This window comes from Sceloporus undulatus, chromosome 2 (assembly GCF_019175285.1).
Source record: "Sceloporus undulatus isolate JIND9_A2432 ecotype Alabama chromosome 2, SceUnd_v1.1, whole genome shotgun sequence".
NCBI lineage: Eukaryota > Metazoa > Chordata > Lepidosauria > Squamata > Phrynosomatidae > Sceloporus > Sceloporus undulatus.
The window spans coordinates 65,186,710-65,206,492 of record NC_056523.1 but is presented as its reverse complement, the minus strand read 5'-3'; the positions used below and the strand labels follow the sequence as shown (position 1 = coordinate 65,206,492).

The following is a 19,783-nucleotide window of genomic DNA, read 5'->3' as shown; positions in this document are numbered from 1 at the left end:
ATAGACTTTTTACAAGTAATGTTCCTTGGTATATTGTTTCAATATACCAAGACATAATGTAGGGATCAAATAAATGTGTGTATAGCTTTTAGCCATGACAATTAATATTTTAAAATTCCCTGTTACATTAGATATTTGCACTAACTCAGCTCCCAAATAATGGGATAGCTCTTCCCTTAGCCATATTAGGTATACAAATTAAAATCAGAAGTGTCTGATACACATATGACAAAATTGAAAATGCACAAAATTATACATTTATTGGGACAACTAAAACAGCACAAAATATATCATGTACGCTTTTGACACTCTACTGGCTTCTTCAGGTAAAGGTGTTAAAAATCATACAGGAGAAATAAAAATGACAAAGGAGTGGAAAAAGTGATGTTAGAGTCTCAGGCCTACTTCTTGTCTTAAGATATTGTTCTGTTGCTGGTTTAGATGGTCTAGAGACTGGCAGAGACCATTCCCTACTTTTTTGGCCATGTAATCAGATTTCAATTCCACTAGCAACAGAAAACTAACTCTCCTTAATATCCAAGCAGTCCCTGTCCTGTGCGTAATACTGGCTGCTTTCTTAGGCAGTGGCCATTGAATTTCTCAAAAAGCCTGTGTACTGTTGCATCTGGAAAAAGTTTCAGGTGCTGTATAGGTAAAATTTGCCAATTCTAGTTCAACTGAAAGAAGTGAGTGGCCCCTGCTTGCATCAGTATACCTCCAGACCATCATAACTGACAACAAAAAAAATATCTTAAGACAAAATATAGACCTGTGGTTCTGGCATTGCTATTTTTATTTCTCCTGTATGATTTTTAACACCTTTGCCTGATGAAGAAGCCTGTGGTGCTACAAAGACCTGCATGATGTATTTTGTTGGTGTTTATTTGTTCCAATAAAGGTATTGTTCTGTGGATTTTGTATTTTGCTGCATGGCCAGCATGGCTACCCCTGAATATGTTTCCTGATGTACATATGCTATCTGAAGACAATGAATAGTACAGGTATGGGTTTTCTTATGAAATATATATGTAATATTTTTGGCTGCAGTTCTGTTGTTGTTGTTGTTTATGATATCCTATAATCTATTTAACAGTTAATAAAATTGTGATGTTTTCACACTATAAACTACCATTTGTTAATTACATATTTACATTAATGCCTTTTTTATTCTTTGATATTAATAAATAATCTTGAAAGCATGGTGTTTTGTGATATCTTTAGTAGGCTATCTTCAACATTAGATTACTGATGGGCTTCATTACTGTTTGTGATCTTTTTACTGATTTTCTTTCTTCTTTAAGTTGTTAGTCCCTCATATCTGTTACATCTCTTTTCTCTCCCATATTCTCCAAACCCCCAATATTAAGAATCAAATTAATTATATTAAATTACCTAATACAGAATAATGTAGAATGTTGTGCTTCAATATCTTTCCAAAGAAGCAACAGCATATTTTAAAAATGTAAATCTGGAAGTAAGGCATCTTAGAGATATTACAGATTCTAAGTTATATTTTAAAAATAAGAAATTCTCAGTGTGAATGGGGGGAAAATGTTGGTCTACACTTCCTATTTCTAGGCCAGCATGAAGTTCCAAAAAAAAAAAAAAAAGACAGTCTTTGTTGAAAGCTGTACGCTTCATGGAATTAATGTGAGAACACTTGCATTTGCCTTATTCCACAAAGACTAGGAAGAGCCGGATGTGGGAAGATGTTGCCTCTAAGGACCCATCTTGAATATAAAATGGTTCCAGTTGGAGAGTTGTGTATGGAAGGAATGCAGGAAGTGGACTTTTCTGGTCTGGTTTTACTGTTCAGTTGCATTGGGGACCATTCATGTGCCCATCCAGAGTTTATTTTAGGCCATCTTCTAGAGGGCATGTGTGTGTGTATGCATGTATGTGTTTTCTGAGTGGGGTTCTCAGTGAATGTGTGAGTACAATGCAAGATTTATGATCCAACTATGTTTTCTGTCCTTCTGTACGACTTCTTCTTTAGGATGTCAAATGTTTATTTTTTTAAAAAACTGATTTTGTTCAAAATAAAAATGTCACAGTTGCTCTTATTATGTAATACACCCACATTTGAACCACATGACTCTTAGCAACAGCAGCAGACCCAGCAGGCATGCTGCAGGGATAACAAAAGGTCATAGCGAGAGCTGCTTAGTTCCTCATATAGTCCTTCCTTTAAAAAAAAAGTGGGGAGATTTGAGCTAAATTTGGAGTATTCTGTTCTATTCTAAATCACAGAAATCTTGTATCTGCTCCCCACCACCACCACCACAAAAAAAAACCACCCTTCTACTAAAACATATGCAAAATGAAAAATGCCTTAAGGTTAAGGTAGTAACTTCTGGAGTTGTTTAAATACAAACCCTACAGTTTACAATGTAGTTATGTATGTTAAAGTTTATAATGTGATGCAGATGATTCCAACTTTGGTATTTAAAGCAAGTCAAAATCATCTATGACATCATATTTCCAATTTCTATGCATGGTTGTGAAAGTTGGACGGTGTAGAAAGCTGATAGGAAGAAAATCAACTCATTTGAAATGTGGTGCTGGACAAAAGTCATGAGGATATCAATGCACTGTAAAAACAAATAAGTGGGACCTAGACCAAATCAGGTCTGAACTTTCCCTAGAAGCCAAGAAGATTAAACTGAGACTGTTGTTGTTCTTTGAACATATCACAAGATAATGTGACTCACTGGAAAAAATGATAATGTTTGGCAAAGTGGAAAGCAGTAGGGAAAGAAAGAGCTCACACTACAGGTGGGTTGGTTCAATCAAGGAAGCCACAGCCCTTGAGTCTCCAAGACCTGAGTAGGGTAGATACTGATGAAGAATCTTGGAGGTCTCTCATTCTTAGGATCACTGTAAATTGAAGGCGACTTACCAGCAAATAACAAAAGCAACAGCAATGAGAAAACATTTAACTAATGTAACTAGTTTTTTTAAAAAACACACACACACATCTGACACTTCAGATGCTTGCAAGAAAGTTTCTGTTCAGGTTTGGAACACTTGTGAGAATAAATCTTGAAGGGTAAGGTGTGTGTGTGTGTGTGTGTGTGTGTGTGTAATCTGAACGCAAGGGGAAAATGGACCTGGGGTGTTGCCCAACAACAGTGCAAGAGTCATCTGACCTGCGTTGTCCTAGAGATAGGATCTTGTTTAAAACAAGCCCAAGGTGGGATGAGTTCTGAAAGTAAGTTTTAACCCAGAGAGCATGCATCCAGGGAAGCACAAATCCTAAAGCAGAGTCAACAGGCAGGTGGGGAAACAGGTCAAAAATGTCCCGATAGAGCAAGTGGTAGTCAGGAAAAGACAAACAAGACCTAGACACAATTGCAACAATAATGTCAGTTTAAGGCTTGTAAGCCCAAACTCTGAGAGCCAGCATGGTGTACTGGTTTAAGCATTGGACTATGACTCTGGAGATCAGGATTCAGTTTCCCAGCTTGACCATGTTAAACCCAGTGGATGACCTTGGGTGAGTCACACACTCTCGGTCCCAGAAAACCTCTGATAAGTTTGTCTTTGGGTTGCCATAAGTCAAAAAGAACTTAAGGAGACATAATAAAAACAACAAGCCTGAGGTTTAAGAACCCAGGAGGGATGTAGCCGGGGGGGGGGGGGGGGCTCCATGGGATCCGGACCTCCCCTTCCGTTAGATACAATGAATGGTGCGCCAGTGCGCCACCATGCCCAAGCCCCATTATAATGGTGGCCCTTAGTCTGGAGCCCCCCCCCCTTCCCAAAATCCTGGCTATATCCCTGAACCCAGTCTTAACTTAGCTGATTGTCGTAGGTCCTCTGGCAGAAGTCCTACTTATAAAGAGTAACCTCTTCAAGAGTGGGGTATAAATACCATAAGTAAATAAATAATGAGTGGACCTTTACTGGCTATTGGTCTGGTCCAGATCTTTAGACACCAGCACACTTTTTAAACAACAACATGCTCTGGAATTAGGAAATCTTCCCATCTAATTCTGAGCAGAACTCTCTACCTCTTGCAAGGCAGGTTCCATGTCATTCCCCACTCACCCTAGGCCTTTCTGGAGAGTTGGGGGTATTTATCCTCCTATTAATCCTCCTCACACTCTTTGCCCTTTGACTCTCCTAGTTGTCCTATCCAGTGGATTCTTCTCATGGGGCCATGACAGGCAGTCATCTCTCATCAAGTCCTGCCCATTATGTGCAATGAAGCTGTTTTGCAAAGGAAACTGAGCCAAAAAGGAGTGGATGGGTGTATTATGATCTATAAACATCATAATACAGTGTAGAACTGACAGACACTTTGGAGTCCCTCTCATTTAGCTTCCTGGTCAGTGCAAACTGTAATACAGTTGTAACTATAGCATTCCTGAAGGATATCCATCCTTCACTTAAACAGTTACATCAAAGATACCAGAAGTTGCCCATTTTACTATGAACAGTTGTGCAAGTGTTCTCCCCCCCCCCCTCATGTTTAGCCTGACTCTACTGTGTTACTCTTTCCATCTGTTGGTTCCAGTCTTGCCTTCTGCACCCACAGTAAACAGTATCTTCCATCTCCTGCATGAAAGGCTCTTCAGATATTTGAATGTGCTTATCATGTTTTTCCTAGTCTTCATTTCTCCAGATGAATAAATAACCAGTACATTCTCATAGAACTTCATTTTCAGGCCTCTCATCATCCTAGTTTGTATATGTGTACACACAACATAAATATGGACAGAAAATGCCTTACTGAAGTGTGCATGAAAACATTATTGGAATATACATGAAATATAAAACTGTGACACACATACAAATTAGATTTCTGTTTTATTGGATTTTAAGTTGAACACCATAAAACAATGGTAGGTACACACGACAGGAAAGAGAACAAAAATTAACTACTATAACACTAAGATTTTTTCAGAGAAAATTTACCTTTCAGACCATAGCACCATCTAAGCAAACCACACCACAGTTTTTAAACACCTTTCAAAGAGCCCTAGTGCAGATGCAAGAAATTGCTACAAACAACTCCCCCAAAGAATGTAGTGGACACAGAGATGACAACAACAAAAAACAAGGAGCAATATCATGAGAATTCACATTTATTTAGATCAGTCTGGAGTAGCCCTTATTTAATCTCAAAGGTGCTGTAAGATCCCTTTGCACATTATACTGTAGTGCTTGCTTACTAAAATTCCTATTCCATTCACATTTTTATTCCTGCTGTTCTAAAACCTTACAGGGATTTCAGCATATTGGATAAAAAGTGTTTAGAATCATGAACTTCTCCTTTTATGTATTTTAAAGCAAGTATGATAACATGTCTTTTGGCTATTTTGTAAGAAATGTGGACAAAGAGATAATGCAAGGACATGATAGCACAGCATGTCACCTTCAAATTATTTTAAATACATAAAAATAATTATTATTATATCTTGGAAAATTCAGATGCAGAATTCTTCAAACCTCTTTATTTAATAACTGTCAAGAGTACTCAGGAATAATTGCAATATGTTTCAGCACTTTGTCAATGTGAAATCATATTCCTTAATTCTGTGGTATGAAAGTGGTTGCAAGCAAAATGAGCTGTGAATCTTCACAAAAATAGAAGCACAGTTTGGCAATCTCGTAGTCTGTCATCAGTTTAATCACGTTAGGCCATCAATATTTACAATACTTGACACAGAGAATTTCTGTGTGTGTGTTAGTTATGGGGGCAGCAATATCAAACTGAGTTCATATTCTCAAACTGAAGAAACAGACTTATGTGAAGAAACATGATGAACTATTTTTAAAAGGAACTAAAATGCACCTAGTTTGACATTTGTATAAAATTTTCAATGTTTTTCAGAGCCTCCCTTTTAAGTTCATTGTTTCCAGAAAGGTAGCATTTTCTGTTTTATTCTGTAAACCCATGTGATGAAGTACCTTTCTGAGTCCATGACAGCTTTACCATAATAAATGTATTTTGCTAATCTTTTATGGCTCCACAAAACTCTGTCTTGTTTTCATCACACTGAAGCAAATATCTGAGTAAATGGGTTCTTTACATGCAGGCACACACAAAGCACTTTCTATACATGCACATGTTAATACAAGTTGGTATTTCTTAAGTAGCATTTGTATGGTTCAAAAGTGCAGCTACATGAAAAGCTATTTGGCTTATCAATAAAATGTGGTCAGCTTGTTTTTTTCTTGAGATTGAACAGGTGAGAAAATAAAGGCTTGTTAAGAGAAAGTTTTATCTGCCATGCTCTCTGCGTGTCAATTCTACATGTACCTTAAGGACTTCTTAGGCAAGGCTGACAGGTGTTGGGAAATTGCCAGTTCAAGAGAACACACCCCATAGCCAGCGATGACCTAAACTTTCTCTGCCCTTAAACTATGATTAACATAGAAGTGGGCACTTAGACGATGTTAAAAATCCATAAGAAAGACTAGAATATCATGGGAAATATTCCACTCTGAAGTGACATTTAAATTATGTTGTTTGTTTTTGTGTGCCTTCAAGTTGTTTTCGACTTATGGCAACCCTAAAGCAAACCTATTATGGGGTTTTCTTGGTGAGATTTGTTCAGGTGAGTTTTGCCATTGCCTTCTCCTGAGGCTGAGAGCATGTGTGCCCTGATGGCGCAGTAGTTAAATGCCTGTACTGCAGCCATTCACAGCCGCTGTGAGTTTGATCCTAGGGCTCCAGCGTCGACTCAGCCTGGAATCCTTCTGCGATTGCTAAAATGAGTACCCAGCTTGTTGGGGGCAGTTAGCTTACACATTATAAACCATTTAGGGAGTACTTAACTGCATTGATAAGTGGTATAGAAATGTACTTGATATTGCCCAAGGTCACCCAGTGGGTTTTATGGTGGATCTGGGAATCAAACCCTGGTCTCCAGAGTCCTAGTCCAGCACTCCAACCACTTGCCAAGAAAGTGGCACTCAAATCATGCCAATAAAACCCCATGATAGGTTTACCTTAGGGTCACCATAAGTCAGAAATGACTTGAAGGCACACACCACCACCACATTGTTTGTATTATTCTGTGTAGCATCTGTATCTTTCTGCTGACATTAGATAATGGAAGGATTCTTATGAAGTTAAAGCACATTCTAAAATACACAGTTACATATGTAGATTTATCCAGGAGCAAGTCCCAGTAACTTCAGTGTAACATGCTGCCAAGTAAACATGTCTAATCTTGGAAGCTAAGTAGGGTCAGCCCCGGTTAGTACTTGGGTAGGAGCAGGTGCTATAGGCTATGCTTCAGAGGAAGGTGAAGCCACCTCTGGGTTTTCTTTGCCTAAAAAAATCCTGTGAAATGAATTGATGAGGTCACCATTTGTCAACAGATGACTTGAAGGCATACACAAACACACACACGTGAGTCCAAGATACTGCACTTCAAGTAGCAATCACATTTACACCGTTAGTCAATTGAGTCAAATAAAGCAAGTTTGCCTTTCTCTCCAAAAAACATTCTCTCAAAGCCATTTGTGTGAATAAAATGTCATAGTGACTTTAGGGATGCTGGCCTGAGTTTTCTGTAGGAGAATAGGGTGCAAATAACCCCTATGTGTGTGGTTTTTTAATAATAATAATAATAATAATAGTAGTAGTAGTAGTAGTAGTAGATATTGCATGTAACCTTTGAGGTTTATGTCAGTTTGAATTGTAAAATTACCATGTCAATTTGTCTACACTTGTCTCTGTTTCTTTTGTCAATTGCTACTGTCTTTTATTTGATTAATTGGCATGAAAAATGTCCATGAGTTACTTTAAATTCAGAAGATTGTCATTTCCATGCTAATTTGTCTTTGAGGAGAGAAATACTATTTCTCTTGCATGCCATTCCCCTTTAAAACATTTACATATATAACACACCTTGGCTGGAAATAGATTTGCATGTTGACTGTAAAGAATGGGAAAGAACCTGATATATTTCAAAAGTAAAGGAATGTGCTGGCTTTCAGGGGAGTACCAGTTATAACTTGAATGACCTGACTGGTAAATTTTTACTCCTGTCATTGTTGTATGTAAATGTTTGGCCAACTTTTCCACTTTCATAAAGTGACTGTGAGATTATTAAAGAACTGGAAAACAGGTTTCTTTCATTGGCATGGTATGTAGTTTGCTCCAAGTAGATTGCTGCAATATGCATGTAATGTTTATTTCTTTTTGATCTTATAAATGACTTTCTAATAATAATAATAATTATAGTTTTTATTTATATTTCCCGCCTCTCCCTTTCTAATTAAAATGTCAACAGTTTTTAAAAAAATCACAGGTTGTTCCACTTCACCATTCTGACTGGCCAATACACTAAACATTTGGAGATGATATCCAGAGTGTTGAAGCTGGGAGTCATTTTGGAATTTCCAGCATTCCTGACCATTTTCTAGCTGGGGTTTAGCAAATCTGTAGTTCAAAACATCTGGCAGCAGCTTGATGCAGCTGGCACCTGCCTTGGCATTTCATTCTCATTGCACCCAGATGCAGTCTGCAATGTCTTAGCATGGTTTGTAGTGTCAGGCTGCATCTGCACTGCAGAAATAATACAATTTAACATCACTAACTTTAATTGCCATGCTCCAGCCTATGGATTCCTGGGACTTGTGCTTTGTTGTGGCACCTCTGACAGAGAATGCTAGATAGCTTACAAAACTACAAATTTGAGGATTCCATAGCACTGAGCCATGGCAGTTAAAGTGGTGTCAAACTGCACTAGTTTTGCAGTGCAGTTTAGATCTGTCATGGTCAGGAAGAGGACTGTTAAACTGAAGAGAATTTCACTCTTGCCGCCTCCTCCGCCGGCCAGGGAGGCGGCCTGATGGGGGGAACGGGTCTCGTCTCAGCGAGGCCCTTTTCCCCTGCCTAGCTGCCTCCTCCGCCGGCCAGGGAGGCGGCCTGATGGGGGGAAAGAGTCTCGCCTCAGCAAAGCCCTTTTCCACTGCCTTGTCGCCTCCTTTGCTGGCCAGGGAGGCAGCCAGGCTGGGGAAAGAGCCTTTCCTCTTCTTTCTCCTCCTCCTCTTCCTCCTCTTCTTCTTCTTCATCTTCTTCTTCCTCCTCTTCTTCTTCTTCCTCCTCTCTTCCTCTTCCTCCCCTTCTTCTTCATCTTCTTCCTCCTCCTCTTCTTCTCCACCTCTTCTTCTCCACCTCATCCTTCCCCTCTTACTCCCCTTTTTCTTCCTCTCTACTTCCTCTTCTTCCTCCTCCTCCTTTTCCCCTCTTCCTCCTCCTCTTCTTCCTCCTTTTCTTCTTCTCCTCTTCCTCCTCTTCTGGTTTTTGGCCAGAAAGGGAAGCACATTTCTGCCATCTGTCTAGGAATAATGCCAAATGTCCTCCATTTTGATCATGCCTAAGAAACATGCATTTATATGAAAAAAAATTTAAATCATCTTTTTTTTGGCGTGTCCTCCATTTAAAAAATGTGTCCTACATTTGAAAATTTTGTCCTACATTTGTCCCGGTTTGGAGGTCCTGACTTATGGCAACCCTACTCTTAAGAGTCCAGTTCACAGTTTGGGGGTTATTATTATATTCAGTGATGTTGATGGGTGCTCTGATGGCTTCTGGGCTTATAGTGCCTCCCACCAACTTCAGCTGGTCCTACTTTTTTCCCATTCTCTAAAAATGTCCAGTCTTGATAACCATCATGTATAAGGCCATTTGGAAACGACAACTACACAGAATATAGTGGCAATGTAACTGACAGAGACTGAACACCAGGTTTATGTCTCAGGGGTACTGTAAGATATATAGTGACTCCCAGTTCATTTGGGGGTCCCTTCACAAGCTGAGTCCTTTTTGTACCACACAGTTGTAGCACTATGATTCCAGTTTAACTGCCATGGAAACAACATATGGAATCCTGGGATTTGCAGTTGAGGGGAGAGGATTTGAAATTCACTGTTCCTCTGTGTTCACAAACTACAGGCATCAGACTTCCATTGGATGTTGCCATGGTAGTTAAAGAGGAATCATAGTGCTATATTTGTGTAGTATGAAAGGGTCTTGGTTTTGGTCTTTAAAGTTCTAAATAGGCTGACTATTGTCTGGCAGACTACTTTATATGCTTAGTTCTTCATCAGAAACTGTTATGGTGACTTTTACCTGGTGGTGTCACATTTATTTATTTGATCCAATGGTATCATCTTCAGGTTGAATTGCTCTAAATGGCTAAGAAAATAAAAACAAATTCATTATAACAAAATAATAACTAATGCATTGAAAATGACAAAACAGCAGCAGCGGCAAGAAGATGATGGGAGTCCCTCTTTAGATAGTGTTGGCCTGGTGGTGCTTTCTGTGTTATGTTTAAGATGCCATGCAAAGTCCTTCCTTTTTCTACCAAGCCTTTAATGTCAGTTTATAACACCAGCCTCCCTTTTAATTGACTGGTTTGGTCTTTTAAAAGTTGTGTTAAACTGCAACTCACTGGTCTTTTAATCTTGCTTTTGTATAGCTTTTTTTTTTAAAAAAACTTTTTATATGTTTTGTGCTGTATGTATTTATGTGTATTTGTAAGTTACCTTGAGGCTATTATGAAAGATGAGGCACATATATTATAAATAAAATAACTTGGAGGTGGTAGCTGTATTAATGTGTTGCAGGAAAAATAATAAAGAATTTTGTGGCATCATAAAGCCTAAAAAGTTTTGTTTGGCATAAGCTTTGTGTAAGGGCTGCTAGTCTTCATGGTCCCCCCAAAATTTGTTATATTGTATATACTCATGTATAAGTCAACCTCATGTATAAGTCGAGGTCAACTTTTGGGACCAGAAATGGGGATTTTTATATGACCCATGGATAAGTCGAGGGTCAGACTTAAGGGGGCAGCCCAGCTGGGGAGAGGCTCCAGGAAGTTCAGCGTCTCTCTAGCCGGACTCCCTTCTCAGGAGGAGGGAGCCCGGCTGGAGAGAATGCCGCAGGGCATACGCACGCCTTTTCCAGTGTCGCCCCAGCTGGGCTTTCTCTATTGGGGAGAGGCTTGGTCGGAGGACCCCACTGCCCAGTGTATACGTCTACCCCAGGATTTTGGGGACCATTTGGGGGCAGAAATTTCTCGACTTATAGTCGAGTATATACGGTAAGTATTTTAAAAGAAATTCTGCTACTTGTTAGCATGTGCAGTATGCTACAAGATTAAATCCTACCATAGAAAGGGGTTGGTAATGGGTCAGGAGTCCTGATTGAGGACTTCATGTTGTTGATGTTGTTATGCCCTCAAGTCATTTTTTACTTATGGCGACCCAAAGGCAGGCCTGTAATAGAGTTTCTTGGCAATGTTTGTTCAGGCTAGTTTGTCATTGCCTTCCCCTGAGGCTGAGAGTGTGTGATTTGCCCAGGGTCACCAGTGGGTTTCATGGCTGAGCAGGGAATCAAACCCTGGTCTCCAGAGTCATAGTCCAACACTCAAACCACTACGCCAGGCTGGCTGTAAGGATTTCAAGGTGATGTTTAATAAGTAAAGAACATTTTACAATGTCAGGCTATTTGTCCATCCAGCATCACCTCTTCAGAGTCTGAGACTGAGTTGTTTCCTCTTGTCTTCTGTTTTAAAAAGTAATAATAATGGAGAACCTGGATATAAAATATCTGTTCTGAAACTGAGCTCCAACATTCAAGTGGGCAGAGGTATTTATGGCACTGGCTGACTAAACCCACATGTGCCATTCCTTGTATTTTTTATGATGATGAGGTTGCGATTTTGCAAGTCATTTAGGTCAGGCCTTTTAAACTTTTTGTCCATACAGCTGCAATACAGCTCACTAGTTCCCTTTACAAGCCCACTTCAGGGTCAGAAACAGCACAATTTTTTTTACTTCTGTCTTCCACAATTGAGGCATTGGAGGCTGCTGCATAAGGATGAGGGGAGCACTGGCCCACTAAGGAAAAATGGCCTATATCTATTCTTACAGCAGGAATTGCCCGTCAGACTGCAAATCTCCCCTGCAAAATCCAAATAAACTTGCCTGTATTTTATTCCCTTTGGTAAAGAGACAGAGGAGTTTACCACATGGGAGGGATTTCTCTTAATTTCAAATGAAAAGAAAGTGGGGCCAGAACGCATTCACATGAATTCGCTAGTTCGATCTGACTTCCCATTGGCCAAAAATAGCTTGCCATTGCCCCAAATTACGTGTGGTAGACTATCACGCAATAACATGAAACCCCATGATTGCGTTCAGACTGACTTTCCATTGCCCGAAATTACATGTGGTAGTCTATCACGCAATAATGTTAAACCCCATGATTGCATTTGGATTGCCATTGGATTATACTTCCAATTTCCCTTGTCTGATGAATTCCAGACAAATGTGAGAACTGTGGACTGGATGGCCCTTGCGGTCTCTTCCAACTCTACGATTCTATGATTCTATGAGAGCCAGTGAGGCATTGTGGTTTGAGCATAGAACTATTACTCTGGAGAATGGGGTTCAAATCCCCACCTGATCATGGAAACCTACTGGGTGACCTTGGGTGAGACACACACACTCAGCCTCAGAAAAACCCAAAACAGGTTCCCAGCGGCAGAATGTAATAATAATGTCCCCCATACCCTCTAAAAGCCATGAGGAAGATTGAAAAAAGATTTAAAAAATTTTGAGCCCTGAAAGACCCTGTGGGCCACAAAAATGGCTCTGTGACTGCATGTATCCTGTGAGCCACACTTTGGCAGCCTTGTTTTAGTAGTAGAAGTTTCAGTAGTAGAAGTGGTGGTTCCTGGCTGCTGTTCCCAATTGTATAAATAATAAGAACAACAATAACAGAGCAAAACAAGTTGTACTAGACTTGGGCTGCATCCACACTGCAGAAACAATCCAGTTTGACACCACTTTAACTACCATGGCTCAATGCTGTGGAATTCTGGGAATGCTAGTTTGTTGTGGCACCAAACTACCATTCCCAGAATTTCATAGCATTCAGCCATGGCCATTAAATTGATGTGAAACTGGATTATTTCTGCAGAGCAGATGCAGCCCAGGTCTGCTTCCTCAAATGCATCAGATACATATGTCAGATACAGAGGAGGAACAGATCAAGTCTAGGAAAGCTTATGCTACAACCTCTTTGGCACAGTTAATATCGAAGATGCTACAAGATCCCTTTGCATACTGATATTTCAGACTTAACACAGCAATGGACTTTTTCACACAGGGAAAATTGGAAGGTTAAAGTTGGGCATTAGGGACAAGTCTGCAGCTGCTTTCCACATGGCGCTGCACGCAATCAGGCCAGAATCCAAGGAGAATGTGAGGTGAATCAAGAAATAAACAAATTTGCAAAACTACTGGATTTGCATGTCCATTTTGTTTGCTAATTCACTCTCTTTGCGTAATGCCACCTGTCTGAAAATGCAAGCCTCCAGATTATACACACATACTTTCCTCGCCCGGCTGCTTTCCTCCTCTGTGCAGGCTCTAATTAAGGGATCAGCTGCTGGGAGAAGGCAGAGGGAGGACATTTTGGTATTCCTCCAGGACAGGAGGGAGAAATGGAGGACATGCCCTGGAAAAGGAGGGCATCAGGGACTGTGGAATCAGGCAGGCTTATGGACCCAGCCCTCTCCTTTCTCTCCCTCTCTTGTGTGTGTGTGTGTCTTTGTGGGTTTACGGAGTTTGCCAAGGGAAGCCTCATCCTGCCTTCCTCTGACAGCTTCTGGGGCAAAGAGGACCCCCCCCCCAGTTTCCCTTCCCTCCTTGGGGCATGTGAGGGGCACTTGCGGAAATGACAGTTTGGAGCATGTGCAGAAAAAGGTATTTCTAAACAAGCAATGGGGCTTTGTCCTCACCCATTTGATAGCCAAATTCAAATCTGACTCTAAGTAATGAGCCTTTAACCCCTTGTTGTGCTCTTGCGTGTGATAACCATTAGCAAATGGGCTTGCTGTTCTGGGATTGCCACCACTTTAACCATTTTTGGGATGGAAGCACATAGGTCCCCATGTGGGAAAGTTCTATGCCTCCTCTTCATCATCATCATCATCATCCCTTACACGCCTTATTTCTTACCTCACTACAAAGCTTCCAAGTTCACAAGATGCCATTGGGAAAGACAGTGAGGGGAACTTGAGGAGCAGCCATTCATTCTCATTCCCATTCGAGGACCCACTACAATGACTCCATGAGAGCAGGATGAAGAGTCACCCAACAGCCAGCTGGCACTAGTTTTAACATTTTTTTTTTTCATGGAAACCATGACCATCACTCTCCTTATTTTTCCTAGCTCTTCTTGGGCCTCTAAGGCCAGGAAAAGAGGTAGCCATGCTGCTTTGAATTCTCTTGTTTTAGACATTTCTGAGGAAATCCAAGTCTTCTGTATGATGTGTGGATCAGGGTAGCAAGGCTGGAAGAGGATGGTCTGAAGATGGGAAGAAGGGTTTAGGGGACTGAAGTATCATCCGGAGAAGGAAGAGCAGCTTGATCCAACTTAATACAGTATTGGAACGTATGTATTGCAAGTATTATAGTTTTACTAGTTGTGTATGAAATGTGTGTTTGTGAGAGAATGGGTGGGAATGGGATAATGAAATCCAAGCTCATTTGAATCCACGTTAAACACCTGAGAAAGGGAAAGTCTGTTTTGTGACTTTTGTAGGTGTTTTAGTGTTACAGAACTTTACAATTCCTCTTTAGTGTTTTATTTTGTTTGGTCCTTTAAAAAAACTGCTTTCTGGGTTCTGGCTGTTTTCTCTTATTAAATACATTTAAATACTGTACTTTGTTTTAATTCTACTTTCTTTTCTATCCATTCTCTTCCCAACATTTTCCCTTTATTGTTCTTTCCTCTTTTTTCCTCCCTCCCTGACTTCCTCCTGATTTCCTCCAGCATCTGTTTCTGGGATTCCCCTTATTCTCCTGCCATCCTTCCAGTCTGAGTTATTCTTGTTCTCCCTGCCTTTCCTTCTCCCAATTGCAGTTTTAATCTTTTCTTTCTTTCTTTCTTTCTTTCTTTCTTTTCTTTTCCTCTTTTTTCCACCAGTCCCAATTATTGCATTCTTTTTTCTAGCCCTCCTTCTTTCTTCCAGCTTCCCTTGCTGCTCTTTCTTCTGTCATCCCTCTCCTCCACACCCTTGCTAGACTTCTTTTCTCCACCCCTTTCTTTCCCCTCTTTTTTTTCCTCCCACCCCCCATTGATGCGGAGTGTGCCGATTTTTGCTCCTGTGTTTTTCTGTGTGTAAATGCCGAATTTCTGCTGCTGGCTCTGCCTGTCATCCTGTGCTTGTTCTGTCCAGATTAAGCATGAGCCACCAGGGCCAATCTGTTGTTGTCCCATCAGTGACCATGCTCCCTGGGAATGGTAGGAATTATAGTGAATATGACACTTAGAATCAAAATGTACAGTCAGCCCTCCACATTTGTGGCTTTGACTTTTAGAGATGTTATTATTTGCAGATTTGATTAACATGTTATCTCTAGGAATATCTAGGTCCTCCAGCACAACTCTGCAGGACGTTGACCACGGAGTCATGCTGGAGCACTTCTTTAGGCATTTGTAGGTGCTCCAGTACAATTCTATGGTCTGCTTCTGCTGGGATGTTGACCATAGAGTTGTGTTGGAGGGCGCAGAAATTCCTAGAGATCTTCTCTCAGATAAAACAATTGTTGTTGTTGTTTTGCAGTTTTCCCATTTTTACAGGGGTCCTGTGCCCCTAACCCCAGCGAATGTGGAGAGTTGACTGTATAAACTCACACATATTCCTTTACTATGGAAGTGGACAGCTGTAACCTTCAGATGTTTTTACACTACAACTCCCATCATCTCTTGCCAGCCCACCCAGTGATGAGATAGTGTGGAAGCCATAGTCCAAAAACATCTGGAAAGCCATAACTGCCCACCCCTGATTTACTAACTAATAGTAATACATAGTTTCAAGACTAGGCTATCAGAACATAATCTCCAATTGTTACTTGGGCAGGAGGGAAATAGGTCTGTCATACAGAAAGCCACTACATATGGTTCACTGCTTATGGGTTTTTTCCCCTTTTACCCAATGAACAGCAACTCCAGTTTATAGTTTTGATAAAAGGAAGACTGTACGTTATAACTGAAGATTTGTACAATCCAACAGAATTATGTGCTTACAGTAGTTAGTAATATGAATATTATATTATTGTTTTCCAGTAAATATACCAAGGCCACAGCACTGCAGATAAATCAGTCAGTGGGTCTTGGTGTTCTGTGCCTTCAAGTCATTTCCAGCTTATGGTAACCCCAAGGAGAACCTATCACAGCATTTTCTTGGAGGGTTTGTTATTGCCTTCCTCTGAGTGGAGCATCTTGCTGTGTGGGCTTCCATGGCCAAATAGGGATTTGAACCCTGGACTCCCAAAGTCCTGGTCCAATACTGAATCCACATTGGCCCTCAATGAGTCATACTTCTAACTAAAAGTGGTCAGGGCCTGTACAGCAATAGTCACATGATTTTTGTCTTTCAATTATGATACTTTTATGGAGCCAATCAAAATACATAAAATATATTCTGCAAGCTTTTGATGCTCTACTGCCTCTTTATAAAGCAAAGATGTTAAAATTATATAGGAGAAAGAAAAAGTTGGTGATGTTAGAGTCATAGGTATCTACAAAAGAAATTTAAGTACTTTATACAATAGGACATGAAGCTTGTTGCAATGGTTGTTAAATAGTTACTTTCACTAAATATATACCTACAAAATGCCACAGATGTATCTCACTGACAATTGGAAAGTGTGCTCTGAATTTCAATTTCTTTTCCCCCAAATCCTTTAATCAGTTCCATAATCTGAAGACTCAGCTGTACTGCTTTTATACAGTATATCAATTTTGTAATAGATATTGTAAAAAATATTCCTTTTGTTGGTTATCTTCCCATTCTGTTACTCTTAACATGAAGAAACAATTCTAGAACTTTTATAAAAACCAAAAATCTTTAGATTTTTACTTTGATGCTCACCTGAAATTTGAACTCCAGCAAACTGACCAAAACCCCTCTCCTTTTCCTGCCTCCTCGTTTTCCTCCTTCATCTTCTTCTTATTTTGTTCATTTATATTCCACCTTCATTCAACATGTCTAAAACAATACATATTTTAAAATATACAAAAAATTTGATAACTGCATAAATATAAAGTTGTCTAAAAGCAATTAAACAATTTATGAGGTTGAAATATTAAACTGTAGGAATATTAAAATTCATTAAAAGATTATATGAACCATAAAACATAAAAAGCACACCTAATTACACCTAAGGACATAACTGAATGAGGTCAGATGGGCTCTGAATTCATCTTGCCGACAATATTAAAATAATAATTATTATTATTATTATTATTATTATTATTATTATTATTATTTGTATACCGCCCTCTGGCAAACCAATCCGGGCGGTTGACAACAGTAAAATATAAAATATGACAATTAAAAACACTTTATCCCTCCCCCCCTTAAGACAGTATTAAATAGTATAACATATTAAAAATACAATATCAAGGATAAAAACAGCAATTAAAACTAAAAACCCTGATATCCCTCTGTTGATCCTCAACCATCTCTAAGATGGGGCCACGGGAGGAATCAGGGAACCTGGGCCGGGATGGTTAATCTGGAAAGGCCTGCCGGAAGAGATCCGTCTTGACCGCTTTTTTAAAGCTGTCTAATGATGTTATCTGACGGATCTCATTCTGCAGGTCGTTCCAGAGTTTGGGGGCGACAGCAGAGAACGCCCTCTGGGAGGTTGCCGCAAGCCTAGATTTTAGAGGCTGCAGTAAGTTCCTCCCAGAGGACCGGAGAGCGCGGGGAGGATTGTACAGGAGGAGGCGGTCTCTAAGATAGTTTGGACCCAAGCCATTTAGGGCTTTAAAGGTGATAACCAACACCTTGTACTGGGCCCGGAAGCTGATAGGCAGCCAGTGGAGGGACCTCAAAACCGGAGTAAAACAGTAAGCAGTGATGAATATCAGGAACATAGACATATTCTTGTCTTCAGGAAGACTCATGCAGTGTTGGACTTGAACTGTTGTTGTTGTCAACTTTGACTTATAGTGACCCTATGAATGAGAGGCCTCCAACTCATCCCAATTTGGACTTATCAGGATTTTTTAAATGTCCATATTTTTGAATACCTCCAGTTTCTGTCTATTTCTCATGATTTTGCAGAACTAGCTATAACTTTTAAAACCCAGGGTAGGGATTAATTTTTAAATGCTTTCTTTCTTTCTTTCTTTCTTTCTTTCTTTCTTTCTTCTTAGTTATCTCCAGAGATTTCCTTCCTTCCTTCCTTCCTTCCTTTTGGTACTTTCTCTTTGCTGGCTATGTCAAGCCAGTATTAAATCAGGATAGTGTGACTGCTTTGTGTTTGCAGCTCTAGAAACAGAATTAGATAGTTTGGGCTTGTATATTTTGGAAGCTGGGGGCAGGATATGTCTAGAATACAATGCAGCAAGCCACTCATTTTAATGAAGAGCCCTGATGTGTTATGGTAAGCAGTAATGTGTGATTAGGAATGTTTCATACTATGTAATTTAAGTATTAAAAGATAACATGATATGGGAAATTTATGGTGTAGTGTCCAGTCTTAAAATAGTATGATGCACTCTTTGCTTCTTGTCATAATACGGATGTAACAAGTGGAGAATCAGTAAAGTGTAAATGTAAAGAATTAGTAAAATGTTGCAATATATGCCCAGCTCTTGGAGGGATTCATATCAGATGTGTATATTGTGAGATTATTATCACTCATTTTGTATAATAGTGTGTATGGCACTGTACAGAATGTGAAGGAACAGACCCAAGGAAGTTTGAAAATCAAATTTTCAATACTGTATAGTGCTCATGAGTGAGAGATATGGAAAGATGTGTGGCTGTTCTTATCTGAAAAGCTTGGGACCAGAAGTATTGTGGGTTTGGGTTTTTTTTAAAAAAAATCTTGAAATATATGTACGTAATATATGTACATACATGTACGTAATCTTGGAGATGGGATCCAAATCTAAACACAAAATTTATTTATGTTCCATATATGCCTTTTACACATAGCTTGAAGGTATTTTTGTACAACATTTTAAATAATTTTGTGCATGAAACAAAGTTTGTGTAGATTAATTCATAAGAAGGCAAAGGTATCACTATCTCAGCCACTCATTTAAAAAGTTTAGATTTTGAAATAGAAATTCTGGATAAAGGAGACTCAGCCTGTAGTCTCTGTACTGTTACATCTGGAACAACATTTAGGTGCTGTATAGGTAAAACTGGCTAATTCTCATCCAAATAAAAGAGTTTTACCTTTGTTGGTCATTAGAAAACTCAAAGCATTAAGTCCCACTCCATTCACTTCCTGTAGTTAATGCTAATAGACTGAGACTTGACACTTCATGATTTCTAACCTCCAAGAGAGCATAATATGTCAATATGTATGGGATATTAGCTGTTCCTGTAGAAAAACCATCCTCTTCTAGGTTTTCATTCTCATTCCTAATGAGAGAGGGGTTGAAAAGAAAAGATAAGAAAAGAAAGCCTCTTTCAGATTTGCCACTATTATTGTGTCAGGATGTATGCACATCTTAAATTGATTCTATAAACAAACACTTACTTATACACTTTTGCAAGATGGGTCCTTGAAAAATTAGCATGACGTTTGGATAGGAAGAAAAATATTTCAAATTCATAGAAACTTGAAAGTTTTAGGAGCTGATAAATTACAAATATAGATAAAGTTCTGTGTGGTCTTTGTGACTCACACATATGGGCTTCCCATTGTCCCTGGGCCGAAGTAAACTCTTGTGTGTGGGTTTATAGCTCATCATTCAAAGAAGCAAAGCTAC

At 39.5% G+C, this 19,783-nt stretch overlaps 1 protein-coding gene across 3 annotated transcripts in view; it reads left to right on the top strand.

The window, feature by feature from the left end:
- Positions 1-19,783, top strand: part of PPARG (peroxisome proliferator activated receptor gamma) — a 90,865-nt gene that overhangs the window by 28,446 nt on the left and 42,636 nt on the right. The window contains exon 1 of one of the 3 annotated variants that reach the window (XM_042453948.1): positions 14,061-14,434. The exons of the other annotated variants lie outside the window; for them this stretch is intronic. The gene's annotated coding sequence lies outside the window, so the exon portion shown is untranslated. Of the gene's footprint in view, positions 1-14,060; positions 14,435-19,783 lie in introns of those variants that run through there. 3 annotated transcript variants of the gene reach the window in all.